At 48.9% G+C, this 16,063-nt stretch overlaps 1 protein-coding gene and 1 long non-coding RNA gene across 2 annotated transcripts in view; both read left to right on the top strand.

Annotated features, from left to right (window-relative positions):
- The window catches only part of IMPA1 (inositol monophosphatase 1), a 55,788-nt gene that overhangs the window by 17,765 nt on the left and 21,960 nt on the right, over positions 1–16,063 (top strand). The gene's annotated exons all lie outside the window — the stretch shown is intronic.
- LOC147023763 (uncharacterized) overlaps positions 6,856–16,063 on the top strand; it is a 10,140-nt gene continuing 932 nt past the window's right edge. The window contains exons 1-2 of the long non-coding RNA XR_015060360.1: positions 6,856–7,287; positions 7,575–16,063. The exon at positions 7,575–16,063 is cut by the window's right edge and continues 932 nt beyond it. This is a non-coding gene — a long non-coding RNA (uncharacterized LOC147023763). The remainder of the gene's footprint in view (positions 7,288–7,574) is intronic.

Genomic DNA, 16,063 nt, shown 5'->3' with positions numbered 1-16,063 from the left:
GTTGTGGTTGGTGGTTGATGTTGTGGTTGTGATCATGGCGGTTGGTCCAAAATAAAGATAGTGAAAGAAAAACGGCTATCCTGAAGAGTCGCAGCTCGCATAAATGACATGTATTCCCACTAGACAACGGGTTTGGGCCTAACTACACATATACTTACCGAGATATCTCACCTAAGGGACCTGAATGGTGGTTTGCGAATCTGGTAACCACAACACTACCCCCTTCCCTTTTTACAGACTCGTCCCGAGTCGTCAAATTTTCGTGTGCCATCATGTGTAGTTTTCCCCTAGTACATTTTACCTACGGATCCCTGAGTGCGACATTCATGGTATTCGTGTCCCCAAAATAAATAACCTGAGGGCTGCGTAACTACCTAAACAAACTCACTCACACGGACGACTTAAATAAAATTGCCGGCGCTAAGACATACATGCCGGGGGCGCACTCATATGTACAGTACATCTTAACCTTAACTTACAAATTTTACACTAAACCATGGCCCAGGATCACTGAACTCTGCAAAGAAAAGCAGTTAGCAGGGAGCCAGGCTGCCCGCATGCAGTCTCTGGCTCAAACAATGCAGGTGACAGGGAACGTGGCTGGCTGCTCACACGCAGTCCAAGGCCTTCCCTTTTGAACTGAACTCAGTGAACCACAACGGTGCTTGGGCTGCACAACGCAGTCTCCGTGCCAGCTCAAGTGGCACACGCAATGAGCACAACGAATGGATGCATGAACACAAACACGGTGCACGGGCCGCCACTGCAGGCCCGTGTTGTAGCTGCCAACAGGGCAGTTCTTGCAGCTTGCAAACTGTTGCTTTCAGATCCTGGCGCACATGGAAACGAACAGGGGGGGGGGCAAAGCAAAAATTGAACGGGGGCTGGTGAACAGGGGCAGTGGGCATGGCATGGCAAAGGCAGCAGGCAAACACAGCCCGCAGAAGAAGGCCGCTGCAGGCAAACACAGCCGGCAGATGAACTGGCTGGCACAGGCCTTGAAGAAAAACAGCCAGCAGATGAACTGGCCGGCACAGGCCTTGAAGCAAACACGGCCAGCCGATGGCACAGGCCTTGCAGCAAAACAACAGCTGCCGATGAAGTTGGCCGGCCTCCGCCTTGAAGCAAAACACGGCCAGCCGATGAAGTTGGCCAGCTCTTGCCGTTCAGTGGAGGTTGGTGGAGGGAGTGCGGTGGTGCTGGCCACTTGGAGGGCGGGCTCGGACCTACCTACCTGTCTCCCTCCCAACCTATCGCCTTTGCCTGTCACTGTACATACCCACTCCCTTAATTTGTCAAACCCCAATTTAGCCCCAACTTAATTTTTTTTTTTTTTGTTGTTTTTATTTTTACTCCCCCACTATAAATCGTCCCCTAACCCCCTTTATCGTCCTTGTTCGGCTAACCTATCCTGTCACCTAGCCTACTCCCAACCCCTACGTTCCCTTCCCGGAGGGGAATAAGGGAGAGCTAACGTCCTGTGTCGAGGCCCAACGAAGCCTCAGAATGGCCTCCCCAGAGTTCGGCGATCTTAACACCAAGTGGGTCCAGCGGCCCACAACGACAGCGAGGGGATGGATGGTGCGGAGGGGTACATCTCCTAATCTATCCTAACCATTTAACTGTTAAACTACCCCGGGGCTTTCAACAAGCGCCTCTCGCTTAAACTATTGGTTCTAACAACCCAGATTCCCGTCGCCTGTGTTGGTGTCCTTACAATTTCGGGCCTCGCCCCCCAATTTTCGCTCCGTGCCCTCACACGGTCTCCTGGCTGGGACACGTGGCTCCCTTTGGCAGGCACGACCCTCTGCCGAATCTCCCGCTATGGCACCCCCGGGCACTACACTGCCTCCGAGCCTACCAGCTCCCTAACACCGGGGAGTGCCCCCATGGCACCTCCCCTGAAACGCACACGTGGCAGGCCGGCCTCCCGGGCCCCTTTCCGAGGGTCACCCGTGCCCACAACACTGCCCACGCGGCTAATGGCGCCCCGGGCCCCCGCACCAAGCAGGCGCACCCGTGCCCACTACTCTATCCCGGCCCCCCATGGGCCCTTGGCCTACCACGGCCGACTAGCCTGGTGCCCGGGGTACCCACTCAGCGATACTCACCTTTCGCAGCCACGCTCCCAAGCCCGTCAACAGGGCTCCTGCACCCCTCCAAATGGGTCTCGAGCCTACTTTCCCACCAACAGCAAAACGACCTCCATTTTTCAATTTGACTAACCCAGCTAACTCACTCTACACTGACCCCGGGGTCCCTTGGGCGGGAGTCACTCCTCCCCCCAATCACTCATCGCACCATGCATTCCCCATTCACTCCACACACACAGACCCGCTGGCCTCACTCACTCACCAAGCACTCACCTCACAACTCACCAACTCTTCAACACACACACCGCTGAACTCTGCCATCCTTCTAACTACATCCCCTAACTAACTCGTGCTCCCACGTCGTCCCTTATACTATAGCACGTTCCTTTTAACACTACGTAGCTAAGCTACGTCCCCTCTACACATTCATAAGTCTGTCCATGTCTCCAAATAAATCATTTTATTTCCCAACCTAAATCTGGCTACAATCCCTCTACCTAATCCATTCCACGGACTCCATGAGGACTTACCCCTGCCCCATGGAGTCGGTCTAGCTAAGCTAACCCTTCCCCCTAACTAGTTTTCATCCTGTGCCCAGGTAAGGGGGTCTTTCACCCCTTGCCCAGGAATCCTTTGCACCCGAAAGTGAGGCTTGGCTTTCCCTTTTTTTTTTTCCCATGCGCAGCACCTGCGCGGCAACTCGCGCTCTTTGCACCTTGCAACTGCCCGTGACGTCATGCAGCTGCACGTGTTCCTCGTCCCTCCTTGGACGGGACCATCCGGCAGAGATACCCCTCCTGCCGGATTCCAACCCCACGTGCAGCCATGACGTCACCGTGCGCATATAAAAAAAAACACAAGCCACACGTCTCGAGGGGTTCCCCACGCGAACACATGTGCTTTGCCCGTTGGAGCTTAACACGCACGATCGCGTGGAGAACCCGTCCGGTCCAAATCCGTTTACCTGCCTAAACTTTGTCCGTCCGCGGGATCGGCAAATCCACCGCGTGCGTTTCCGGACCGGGACTTCACTCTCGCAAGCGAGCACGTGGCGCTCTCGTGCGTTGCACAGCACGAACCGCGTGCTCACTGCTGGGTGAACCCGGCACGGTCCTCGAAACAACTACAGCCGCTACCCGGCTTTCGTTCCTCCCATGTCTCCGTCGTCGCCTCCATTCAACCCACGCACACCTGCGTGTTACGACGCACACAGTCCACACCATCACATTCACACCGGGAGACGCGGCTGCGTGCTCCCGCATGCCAACCGACATCTCCCTCTCATACCGCTCTCTCACACACACGGTCTCCCTGGCACACAGCGACCTTGCACACGGCCGTTCACTCACGCGTGCGGGGACACTAACCCGCGGTGCCTCATCCACACACCGTGCCTCACTCACACACGCGGGGGCACTAACCCGCGGTGCCTCACTCACACTCCGTTCCTCATCCACACACGCGGGGGCACTCACCCGCGGTACCTCACTCATACACACGGCGACACTCACACACGCGGTCTCTTCCACACACGGTGCCTCACCCACACACGCGGGGGCACTCACCCGCGGTGCCTCATCCACACACCGTGCCTCATCCACACACGGCGTGCTGGGAAGCACGTACTCTGGCACCATCGCCACCACACCACTCACACACGGGGTCGCTTCCACACACGGGGACGCACTCACACCTTGCACCACACACACAGGGACAACCACACTGGGGATTTGTGTCCCCACAAGGGTCTCCGGGGCCTCTATACCCCCCAAGCTCTCCGTGCACCCGTCCACAGCACTCCTCCTCTCAACCTCGCAAAGCACGACCGAACTCACCTGGTCGTGACTCGCCTCAAGGGGGCATACTCCCTCCCCTCGTTCCTGGAGGAGGCCATCCCGCTGCTCGCACCGGGTCCCTACACGCTCCGCGAGCTCACCCCCATTATCCTCCACTACCTCCGTGTGTGTGTGTGCGTCACTTACCCCATCTTCATCGTGTAGTCTTCCCTCTATTTTTTTTGTCTCCCGTGTCTCTGCCAACTCTTCACCCTTTACCTCCCTTGTCTCAACTATTATTTCCGTTGTCGTCACCTCGTGTCTCGTCTCACACGTTTTGGTCTCCCCATTTAATTTTTCCCTTTCGGTCATCGTCACGACCCTCGCCCAACACGTTCCACGAATTATTTTTTCACCCGCCTCCACCGCGGGCCTGTCAGCCGTTGCACCCCCATCCAGCTCGTTTGCTCCTACACGTGGAGTCGCCATTTTTATCTCCCCGGTCACGGCCTTCATGCCCGCCTGCAGGCTTCGGCCCATGTTCTGCGTCTCACCCCGTAGCTCTTTCATTTCTTCCTTCATGTTTGCTTCCATTCCGTTCATTTTTGTATCCATCTTTTCGTTTATTTGTTGTGTATTCGCATCCATCGTCGTTTTCACTTCATTCATTTGCTTGTTCATGTCTTTCATTTCGTTTTTTATTTCATTTGTCATTGCCGCCAGCATGGCGCATAGCTGGGCCACGTCGGGTGCGCTTGAGTGAACCGTTTCGGCAGGGGTTGGGGAAGGGTTTTGGTGGAGAGGGGGGGGGGAGGTGTCATACACCGCGGCCGCTGCCGCACCCACCTCGGGCCCTGGGTTCAGTTGGGCGAGTCCGTGTTCCTGCACAATCAACATTTCCTGCTCGGGGATTCCATCCTGGACCATGGACTCTACATTATTACACATATACATTTCTAATACCCCCGGCTCCCGCTCGCCTTGAGACGCCATCTTGCTTCTCGTGAAGGGTTAATTTCGCTCGCTCGTAATTTGGAGGGAATCGGGGGTCGCTTCTCTCACCCCTGGACCGATTCCCGTGAATTTAATTGGAGACAGGAGAGCCCGTTTTCCTGTTCTCCGATACCAGTGCCGCGAGGAGGGCGATGAGTTTATATCCCACTCCTGACACCAGTGTTGCGGATTTCGCGCCCGCCGGCGTGCGAACGGCCACGTAACTCGAATCGCGGCACGTCGCCCACCGGACGGACAATCCAGTCGTGACCCTCTCGGACTAACGCCGGGAACCAGTCACGGGTGGACCTTTCGGTCTCACCGCGATCGAGCCAATCAGCCCCCGCGTGGGATAGGGTTGCTCGCCAAATTCGAACTACCTAAGTACCCACGCGGAGGGTAGACCGGGCGATCGCACCTCGCCGCAGGTCGACTTCGGACACGGGCCACTTAAGCGACCCGTTCCGTACTATCAGAATAACCGAGCGGTGTTATCGTCGACCTCGACGGTTCGATTAATTATCGGGCGTATTCAGCCCACTACCAACCCTTTACGTGAAGCAAGATGGGGATTCAATGGAGGAAAAGACGAAGCGAAGCGGGAGAACAGTTCAACAATAAAGCACATTTATTCGCGACGAACGGAAAGCACACAAATACAATTCCACCAAATGCACACAAAAAAAAGAAAACAATTCCATTTACACAAAAAGCAAATATAAAAGCGAAAACAATGCAGAGCTAATACCGACTACCGAGCACACGGCAACACTTATACAATTCTACTTCACAGACGGCGCCGACAACACATACCCAAAACCAAGGAAAAGAAATACCCTCAAGAATGAGGCAGGCCTGAGGCCGAGACCGGGTCGGGCCTACCCGTCTGGTGATGAGACGCGGAGCGGCGATGGCCCCGCAACCCGCGGGCCTCGTGGACAGTGCCTGGCAGGGGGTGGGAACGGGGCCCCCTTGGTCGCACTATCTCAGCGCGGGGGGAAACAGGAGGGGGTTGCTGATGCTCGGGGTATAGAGGATCTTTATTATCCCTGGTGTGCGTCTCCACCTCGGCCAGGTCGCGCTGCCGGCCTCCCTCGGGCGTGCAGCTCCTGGCACCGGCGCGAGCACCCCCTCCCTCGTCCGACTCTCTTCAGCTTCTCCAGCCACTGCAGGCTTCGGGCTCCAGCCTTCCACTCTCTTCTCTCTCTTCTCCGACTCCTTCTCGTTCTCGTTCTCCTTCTCCTTCTCGTCCTGCTGACTCCTTTCTCGTTCTCTTTTGCGACTCTCCTCGTTCCGACTCCTTCTCGACTGACGAACACCGTCCTTTTATCCCCCCGTAACTTCGCCTTTGACCCCCTCCCTTTGACCTTTCACCTCGCTCCCCATTGGCCCGAGAAAAAGTGGGCGTGAAGGCTTTTTGATCCACAAATTTGCATATATCGATCGCCCTGGGGGCGGGGCCAATTCGCCCCTCGCTCACCGATTGGACGGCAAAAAGTGGGCGTGTGTCGTTTTTGATCCGTTTTTGAAGCACAAAATCCGTGATTTTGTACACGCTGTTCGACGCGCGTTCTGCATGAGTCCAACACCGGTACCCACAGCGGGGCAAGAACGGTGGCGATGCTACGGTTGCGAGGTGTGACGGGAAGGTCGTGGCGGTTGTGGTGAAGCGGCGTTGTGGTTGGTGGTTGATGTTGTGGTTGTGATCATGGCGGTTGGTCCAAAATAAAGATAGTGAAAGAAAAACGGCTATCCTGAAGAGTCGCAGCTCGCATAAATGACATGTATTCCCACTAGACAACGGGTTTGGGCCTAACTACACATATACTTACCGAGATATCTCACCTAAGGGACCTGAATGGTGGTTTGCGAATCTGGTAACCACAACAATATATATATATATATATATATATATATATATATATATATATATATATATATATATATATATATATATATATATATATATATATATATATATATATATTGTTGCGGTTCTCGGAACCGCATGCATACAACAGATAGTGGTCCCAAAACAGTAATTCCATTATTATACGTGTCGATAGTCCATTCCCTTTTGTCTAGCGGAACACCAGGGGCATGCATTGCGAGGATCTCATAGTTAGGTTTGCTTACATCATTTCTTCTTGATTTCATTTCTAATGTCATTTCTACTCTTCTTTTCTGATTATTCCTGAGGTAAATCTGAGCCTCGTGCACCCTTCGCTGTGAGATGGGTCCTCAGCAAAGGGCCAGCAGGCATTACACCCACACCCCTCAGTGGAAAACACAGCCTGCCAAATGCACACGCAGCCGTAGTTTCTGCCCAATGGACGGGAAAAGCACTCAACACGACGCCCACGCTGCACGGAACACGTACCGAGGCCGATAATAGAAAGGCAACCCCACGCCATGTTGCGCGGGATGTGAGTATGCAAGGCACAAGTGGCACATTCCTTTCAACCCATTTCTGGACTAATTGTATCGATCAGGTTTCGTCCCGCGCACACGATAGCAGAATCGGGCGAGCGCTGGCCACGTGCGTAATGGCGGATCGGAACGGAAGATGTTGTACGGAACGTGCTCTTTAAAGGCAGACCCGTGCGCCGCTTGCAACACTTTGTTATCGTAGAGAGCCGGGCACGAATGAACACATCTTACTGTCTGTGCATGGGTTTGCCATAACATATTACCTTCTCGCCTCTACGGCCAGCGAAGCTGCGATCGGGCGGAGGCATGTTGTACAGCTCGGGCGAAAATTGACGCACACGGAGCAGGCGCGTTGGTCAGCGCTGGTTGGGGCGCCCAAGCAGCTGTGCGGGACCGACGCCACTCTCAGCCGGTCATCAGGGCATGGTCCGGGGGTTCGTGCAGGGCGATTCATGGCGCAGAGTTTGGTGTGGGCAATTTATATTATGTCGTGAGGTCGGAGCAAGACATTTTTGCGGTGTGGGGGTCACCTTGCTGGAAGTGGAATGTTGCTGCTTTTGGCCATCGAGGCCGGGCCACGTGGGGGGCAGGGCCAATCAGAGCGCCCAGTTCGGGTGATGACAAGTCGCTTCGGGGTGCCCCCCGCCCCATGCCGCGGGGCTTATAAAGGTCGGAGCGGGGCCGTTCGCTCTCTCTCTGCCCTGCCTCGCCTCCCGCTCAAGCTGGTCTTCGACTTCGCCTTCTATCGTCATCGCTGGACTCTTCTTCTCCACCCTCCCAACTCAAGCCCCTCCTTCACGCCTACGGTCTCGACGTGAGCTGCCCGAAGCGAGAGACGATGCACCAGCTGTCAGGGTAGTACCGCGCCACGGAGCATTCCCCCCAAAGGTATTGGTGGCACGTTCGGTTACCGCATATCAATTATAGTATTATACAAAGGTACCGAGAGACCGTAGCCTTAACTCCTCTCCAGTCTTGCTTCCATTCCTCTTCATCAGGTTTTGTGTGTGTGCGTGTGTGTGTGTGTGTGTGTGTGTGTGTGTGTGTGTGTGTGTGTGTGTGTGTGTGTGTGTGTGTGTGTGTGTGTGTGTGTGTGTGTGTGTGTGTGTGTGTGTGTGTGTGTGTCCTGGTGCCTGTCTACATAAGTAAGCCTGCAGAAGACTGTTATTATTATTTTCGGGTTAGGTCTGCTCTGCTTCCGCTTTTATAAGTTGCTTGATTATTGTCGCTCCACACCCTTCTTCCCTATCTCTACTTTCACACCCCAATAAATCTTGATCGTACCACATACCTTTCCTCGCCCATTGTTAATAAATTGCTATTCAGAATATTCCCTGCTAGTTCATGGTCTGGCACTCAGCTGATTAATTTTGGTGGCGATTGGCATTGACCTTCATATGTTTTTTTTTTTTTTGTTTGGTCTGTAATCACGTATAAATCACTCTGCAGAGCACAGTTATCATTGGAAATTTTTGTAACTTCGCATATCAGAGGCCTATAGAGGTCCCGTTCAGCGCATAAAATTTTGAAGGTCAAGGTCAAATGTCAAGGTCACTTTGTCGCAAATCAGGGGAGTCGACGAAACCCTTATTTTTTGAGTAATTTTGATCGGATCGTCTTCAAACTTCATGGGAATATAGTTCATGGTCTGGCGCTCAGCTGATTAATTTTGGTGGCGATTGGCCTTGACCTTCATGGTTAGCGCCTAAGGTCAAACATATTTGACCCCAAGGTCAAATTTTCAAGTTTTAGGAACCATATCGTGTAGTACCTCAAATTGAACACCTCGATGAGTGCTTTCTAGATATGTCAAGCTTGAGACATTATGATGTCATTTGGTGACGTTATGAGGCAAAAGCATATTTTTCATGGTTACTCTGTAGAACGATTCTCATCGGAATCTCTCGTAGGCAGATATTCCTCAAGGAGTCGCTCCTGGTGGATAGCAGCTCTGTTCACCTCAGTGTGACCTTAAAGAAGTCACACGTGGTCACCTTTTGGCAAGATACGGGTCACCCTGCGGGTGACATTGGTTTATTTGTTTGTTTGTTTGTCATGTTATAACTTGAGAACAGATTAACGGATTTCAATACAAGTCGGTAGGTGACATGGGTGGTCGCAAGACTAAGGCAAATTTGAAATATGGAGATAAGAGAACACATCAGATGGCATTTTTGCCGTTTGTTGTTCCATATAGGAGGAACATGACGAGCAACTGTCCATTCATCATTTGTGTTCGATTTCCTAACCCTACGTTAGGGAATCTCAACGCGAACGTTGGGGTGAAAGTATATCGTAATATAATTGCATACTAGTCATACAGTTTTTGACGGATCGAGCTGAAATTTTTTGACAAAGAGGTCGATTATAATTATAGTGTGCATAAAAGCGTGGAAGCTGATTTTTGAATTTCGATTTTATTTTTTCGGATTTTTTTCAAAATTTCAAAGTCCCGTTGCTAGGCAACGGTGGCATCCATAGCAATGGTGCTCAAAAGCATACAACTAGATCCTGGTATGAACCTACCAGTCAAGTTTCATCAAAATTGGTTGATTCCTCTGGCCTCCAGAGCTGTCCATTACATACAAACAGACAGACATGCAGACAGACGGAAAACCTGAGAAAAACGGTAGTCTAGCGACCACCCAAAATTGAATGATGGTGGATTCAGGGAACTCCCGGGAAGGTTTGTGACGAAAAATATATATATATATATACAGTATATTTTATGAGTACATGGGGCGAAACTGCAAATGCCAACTTGCCATGCTGGTTATCCTTGCACTCAAAATCTTTTTCCTTCTTGCCCTATTGATTAGCCATCACAGCAAAGATTGTTATTTCTGTCAGCGAAGCAACAGGTCTTATATTGTAGTGAAACATATAACTTGTGATCCACAAGCTTTGCTCTTCTGACTGGAGTTTTCATTGTACTATAGCACAGAAAATTGGCACATTTTCGAATGATTTGTACAGCCTCTGGGAGTTTTATTTTTCATGATAACATCCAGTTTTCGAGTTATTCTGTCCAGCGGTGCAGGAGTGCATTAACACGTATGATAGATCATTGCCCCACATCTATGATATCTTTCGTTTTCTTATGATACTTCCACATTTAGCAGAAAATTCCCATGTATACCACAAGTACAACCACCAAGTTTTAACGCATTTAAACCTACAAACAAACAATCAAACAAAGACATTGTGCATAGCACAATACTTGTGAACTCCAAATCAACAATAGTTGCCATGGAAACAGCAATTTGGTAATTTCGAAAATTTGACCTATCAAGTGTTTTACATGATGGAATGTTGTGCATAACAATTAAGGGTTGTTATGGTTCTAATGGGATTTATAGGGTCTCAGGGTCTTTAATGGATTTTAGGGTCAAAAGGGTTTTAAAAGGTCTTAGGGGTTTTTTGGGTCTTGTGTGTCCAAAGGGTCTTAAGCTATTTAGGGTGTTAAAGGGTGTTTGGGGTATTGTGGGTATTAATGGGTGTCAAGGGTCTTTGGGGTATAAAGAGTCTTTTGGGTCCTTGAGGTACAAAGAGTATTTGAGGTCTTAGTGGGTCTTCAGGATATAAGGGGTCTAAACAGGTATAAAAGGTCCAAAGGTTAAAAATGGTCCAAAATGGTCTTAAAGGTCGAAGGGGTCTAAAAGGTGTAAAAGGCTCTTATGGTCTACCTGTCGAAAAGGTTGTTTTGTTTTGTTTTAATGGAAATTGCCCCAAACAAGGCATAAAGCCATTCTAAGGGGCTAGCCGTTAGGGGAAGGTTAGATAAGGATAAAGCAAAACAAAATAAACCAATGTCACCCGCAGGGTGATCCGTATCTTGCCAAAAGGTGACCACGTGTGACTTCTTTAAGGTCACACTGAGGTGAACAGAGCTGCTATCCACCAGGAGTGACTCCTTGAGGAATATCTGCCTACGAGAGATTCCGATGAGAATCGTTCTACAGAGTAACCATGAAAAATATGCGTTTGTCTCATAACCTCACCAAATGACGTCATAATGTCTCAAGCTTGACATATCTAGAAAGCACTCATCGAGGTGTTCAATTTGAGGTACTACACAATATGGTTCCGAAAACTTGAAAATTTGACCTTGGGGTCAAATATGTTTGACCTCAGGCGCTAACCATGAAGGTCAAGGCCAATCGCCACCAAAAATTAATCAGCTGAGCGCCAGACCATGAACTATATTCCCATGAAGTTTGAAGACGATCCGATCAAAATTACTCAAAAAATAAGGGTTTCGTCGACTCCCCTGATTTGCGACAAAGTGACCTTGACCTTTGACCTTGACCTTCAAAATTTTATGCGCTGAACGGGACCTCTATAGGCCTCTGATATGCGAAGTTACAAAAATTTCCAATGATAACTGTGCTCTGCAGAATTTTTTATACGTGATTACAGACAAACAAAACAAAAAAACATACAAGCTGACTAACATATCTTGCAAAAACTTCGTTTTGGCAAGATAATAAAAGAAAGAGAAACAAGTCGAGCTTCATTCAAAGTACACCGACCGGCCATAAGCCAAATAAATAAATAATATATCCTCCAGCACGAGACATTGCCAGGGCGCTTTCAGCGCCTGGTGATGCCGCTGTGCAGCTCATGGAGACGGAATTGGGAAGGAGTGGTGTACAATTGATTGATTCATCGATTAATTGCGTAATTAAAGTAAATAATTAATAATCGTAAAATAAGTAATTTCTTCATCAATTGGCTAATAGCATACCTAAACCACCACTGCTTCATCCAAATCTGCAAGTTTTAGAAAAATAATTAATGAAGTAATTAATCGAAAAATCAAATAATTCATCGATTAATTGATTAATCACTGAATAAATATCCTTTCTAGCCAAATCACGTGGTCACTGTTGTGTCCAAATATCAGCTTCCTAGCTCAAAAGGTGCCCGAGATATTGCCCAGATGAGAAAGTAAATTAGTACTTCATAAATCGATACTAATTAAGTAATTAATTAATTAATTTATTAATTTAAAAATCCTGTTTTTGCCAAAGCACTTGTTCACTATTGTGCCTAAATTTCAGCTTCCTAGCTCAAAGGATGGCTGAGATATCGCCCGGACAAACAAACAAGAAACAAACGTAGTGAAAACTGAGTGGGCCGTTTTTGGCGAATCTCACCGCCGGGTGCCAAAGATTACAATATGCAACGATTGGAGATGGAATAGGGAGGGCTGGTGTACAAAATGACAAGAAAACATTCAAGACACGGGAAGTAGCAGAAGTCAGGTAAAATGTGATGTAGCCTCAAATATGTAAGAAGTAGGAATTCGACATTCCTCTTAAAGTTGTGTAGATCGTAGGATAATGGGAAGCACGTTACAGGTAATGAATTCCAAAGCGAGACAGCACGAAGGATAAAACTAACTGCAAAACCTTTCGTTCTGCACTTTGGATTAGCTATAGTGCATGGGTGTGCAGAGATTGCAAACTGAGTCTCGCAACACCAGAAATCTACTTATCCAAGCGGAGGTTAGAGGTGATGTCCAGACCAAGAAGCCGAAGCTCAGATGATTCTGTTTAAGTTGAAGACCCCATGTGCACAGAAGGGAAAGACCTGTTTCTCGATCAAGACGTAGACAGCAATTTTGTTTTCTTTGAATTCAAGGTTACCATCTAGTCATGCTCACACTTCAACACATTCTCCCAATCATTGTCCAGCAAACTCCAACCTCATTACGAATAGTGTTGAATGAATCAGCAGATGTACAGCAAAGTGAGGAGTCATCAGCATAAGTGGTATGTTCCAATGGTCTGTAATTAATAGAGATAATTAATAGATGTAGTCAATGTCTAATAATAAGTAATTAATAGACGTACTCATGGCTCAACTCATGTTCAATCAGAATGAAATGATTAGACATACTTACAGGGGTCGACCAAGACTTCACCTCAACGAGGGTATACTGTCCACCCATGTTTTTCAGTTTTATATGCAGCACATACAGATACATGACATGGCCAAAAGTATGCGGACACCCCTTCTAATTAGTGGTTTCGGCTATTTCAGCCACACCCATTGCTGACAGGTGTATAAAATCAAGCACACAGCCATGCAATCTCCATAGACAAACATTGACAGAATAATGTTTCGTACTGAAGAGGTCAGTGACTTTCAACGTGGCACCGTCATAGGATGCCACCGTTCCAACTAGTCAGTTCGTCAAATTTCTGCCCTGAAAGAGCTGTCCAGGTCAACTGTAAGTGCTGTTATTGTGAAGTGGAAATGTCAAGGAGCAACAATAGCTCAGCTGCGAAGTGGTAGGCCACACAAGCTCACAGAATGGGACCGCCGAGTGCTGAAGCACGTAGTGTGGATAAATCGTCTGTCATCAGTTGCAACACTCACTTACCGAGCTCCAAATTTACTCTGGAAGTAACGTCAGCACAAGCACTGTTCATTGAGAGCTTCATGAAATGGGTTTCCATGGCCGAGAAACCACACGCAAGCGTAAGATCACCATGAACAATGCCAAGCGTCCACTGGAGTGGTGTAAAGCTCACCGCCATTGGACTCTGGAACAGTGGAAACGTGTTCTCTGGAGTGATGAATCACTTCACCATCTGGCAATCCGACGGACTAATCTGGGTTTGGCAGATGCCAGGAGAATACTACCTGCTTGAATACATAGTGCCAACTGTAAAGCTTGGTGGAGGAGGAATAATGGTCTGGGCAGGTTTTTCATGGATCAGGCTAGGCCCCAAAGTTCCAGTGAAGGGAAGTCTTAACGCTACAGCATACAATGACATTGTAGATGATTCTCTGCTTCCAACTTTGTGGCAACAGTTTGGGGAAGGCCCTTTCCTGTTTCAGCATGACAATGCCCCTGTGTACAAAACGAGGTCCATGTAGAAATGGTTTGTCAAGATCGGTCTTTGGGATGACTGGCCTGCACAGAGCCCGACCTCAAAACCCCATCGAACACCTTTGGGATGAATTGGAATGCTGACTGCGAGCCAGCCCTAATCACCCAACGTCAGTGCCCGACCTCACTAATGCTCTTGTGGCTGAATGGAAGCAAATCCCTGCAGCAGTGTTCCAACATCAAGTGGAAAGCCTTCCCAGAAGAGTGGAGGCTGTTATAGCAGCAAAGGGGGAACCAACTCCATATTAATGCCCATGATTTTGGAATGAGATGTTGGATGAGCAGGTTTCCACATACTTTTGGCCTTGTAGTGTATGTTGAAAATTGATGATTTATGTGACCTTGACCTTTTGACCTATTGACATTAAAAACAATCGGCTTTCAGCTTGTCACTACCTCTCTCTCTCTCTCTCTCTATCGAGTGCAGCCTGTGGCTGCTGGTTGCATCATTGGTTGGGACGCGGCTATGCCGCTGATGCAGTGTCCCCCTTACGAGTACACTGGTGCTCATTTTGCCGACCTCGGAAGGATGACAGGCTGAGTCAACCTCCTGGTGTGTTTTAATTCAGCGGCCAACAGGGCTTGAACTCAGGACCCAAGGATCCCAAGCCGCCACCCTAACCACTAAGCCAACACCAGGCTTATGTCACTACCTCTACCAGGTGGTGAAGTTTCATGAAGATCGGAGTAAAAATATGACCTGTTGGTGATTGACATACAGACATACAAACAGACAAGGATGCCAACAAAATGGAAAGAACAACAGAAAGAGAAAGAAATCAACCAACAGAAGGGATGATGGACATACAACAGAGGGTGACCAGGAGGGATGAGGAATGTGGGGAAGAATGAGGGTGCACGGGGATAGGGAAGGACATTCGGGATAGGCAAAATGGATAACAGTTGCAAACTCAGGTACAGGTAGTCGTCGACTTACAACCGCGATCGGTTCCGACCGATCGGTTGTAAGTCGATTTGGTCATAAGTCGGCCAACCTTTATTTTTAGCTTTATTTATAGTCTTCTTCTTCTTTCGGCTGCTCCCGTTCGGGGTCGCCACAGCGGATCATCCGTATGATCCGCATAGTGATTTGGCACATGTTTTACGCCGGATGCCCTTCCTGATGCAACCCTGGTCGTCTCTTACGACACAGGGATATGGTACACCTATTTTAACCGGGGTATACACCGGCCCAGTATACTGGTACTCATTTTGCCGACCTCGGAAGGATGACAGGCTGAGTCAACCCCCTGGTGTATTAATTCAGTGGCCGAACGGGGCTTGAACTCAGGACCTTTTGGATCCCAAGCCGCTGCCCTAACCACTGTGCTCACACCAGGCTTTTTAGCTTTATTTATAGTGTACAGGCCTATTTATAGTGTACAGGCCTATGCACTGTATAGGCCTATGCAAAAATTACCGTATGTATATTATACTGTATAATGATATAATAATCATTTTAAAGTCATATTTTATTAACATTTTTATGAACATAAAGGTGTCCGTTTTTGGATCTGATCTTCCATCCAAACATGCAGCAATTTCTCCATTTCGTAGATGGGCCCGGTCTGTTGCGTTGTTATAATTGTCGATCGCATGGGTGCAGAACCTTTCACAGCTTCACAAATCCTTTCTTTGTCTTTCAAAATGGTCGACACAGTAGAGTGTGACAACTTAAGATCACGTGCGATCGCATTCACTCTTTCCTCCTTCATACTGTTTGATCACCTGCATTTTTGTGGTGAGATCAATGGCCTTTCTTTCCTTCTTGGCAGGTTGAGGAGTAGACAAAGATAATTTCCTCTTGGTAGACATCTTGGGGATGACATCTTGAGACATCTTGAGACCACGCTAACACGCTAGCAATG

The sequence above is a fragment of the Eptatretus burgeri genome, chromosome 7, assembly GCF_056783735.1.
Source record: "Eptatretus burgeri isolate ZD-2024b chromosome 7, Ebu_testis_v1, whole genome shotgun sequence".
Classification (NCBI taxonomy): Eukaryota; Metazoa; Chordata; class Myxini; order Myxiniformes; family Myxinidae; genus Eptatretus; species Eptatretus burgeri.
Note: the sequence above shows the minus strand (reverse complement) of the source record. Positions and strands in the feature narration are given on the sequence as shown.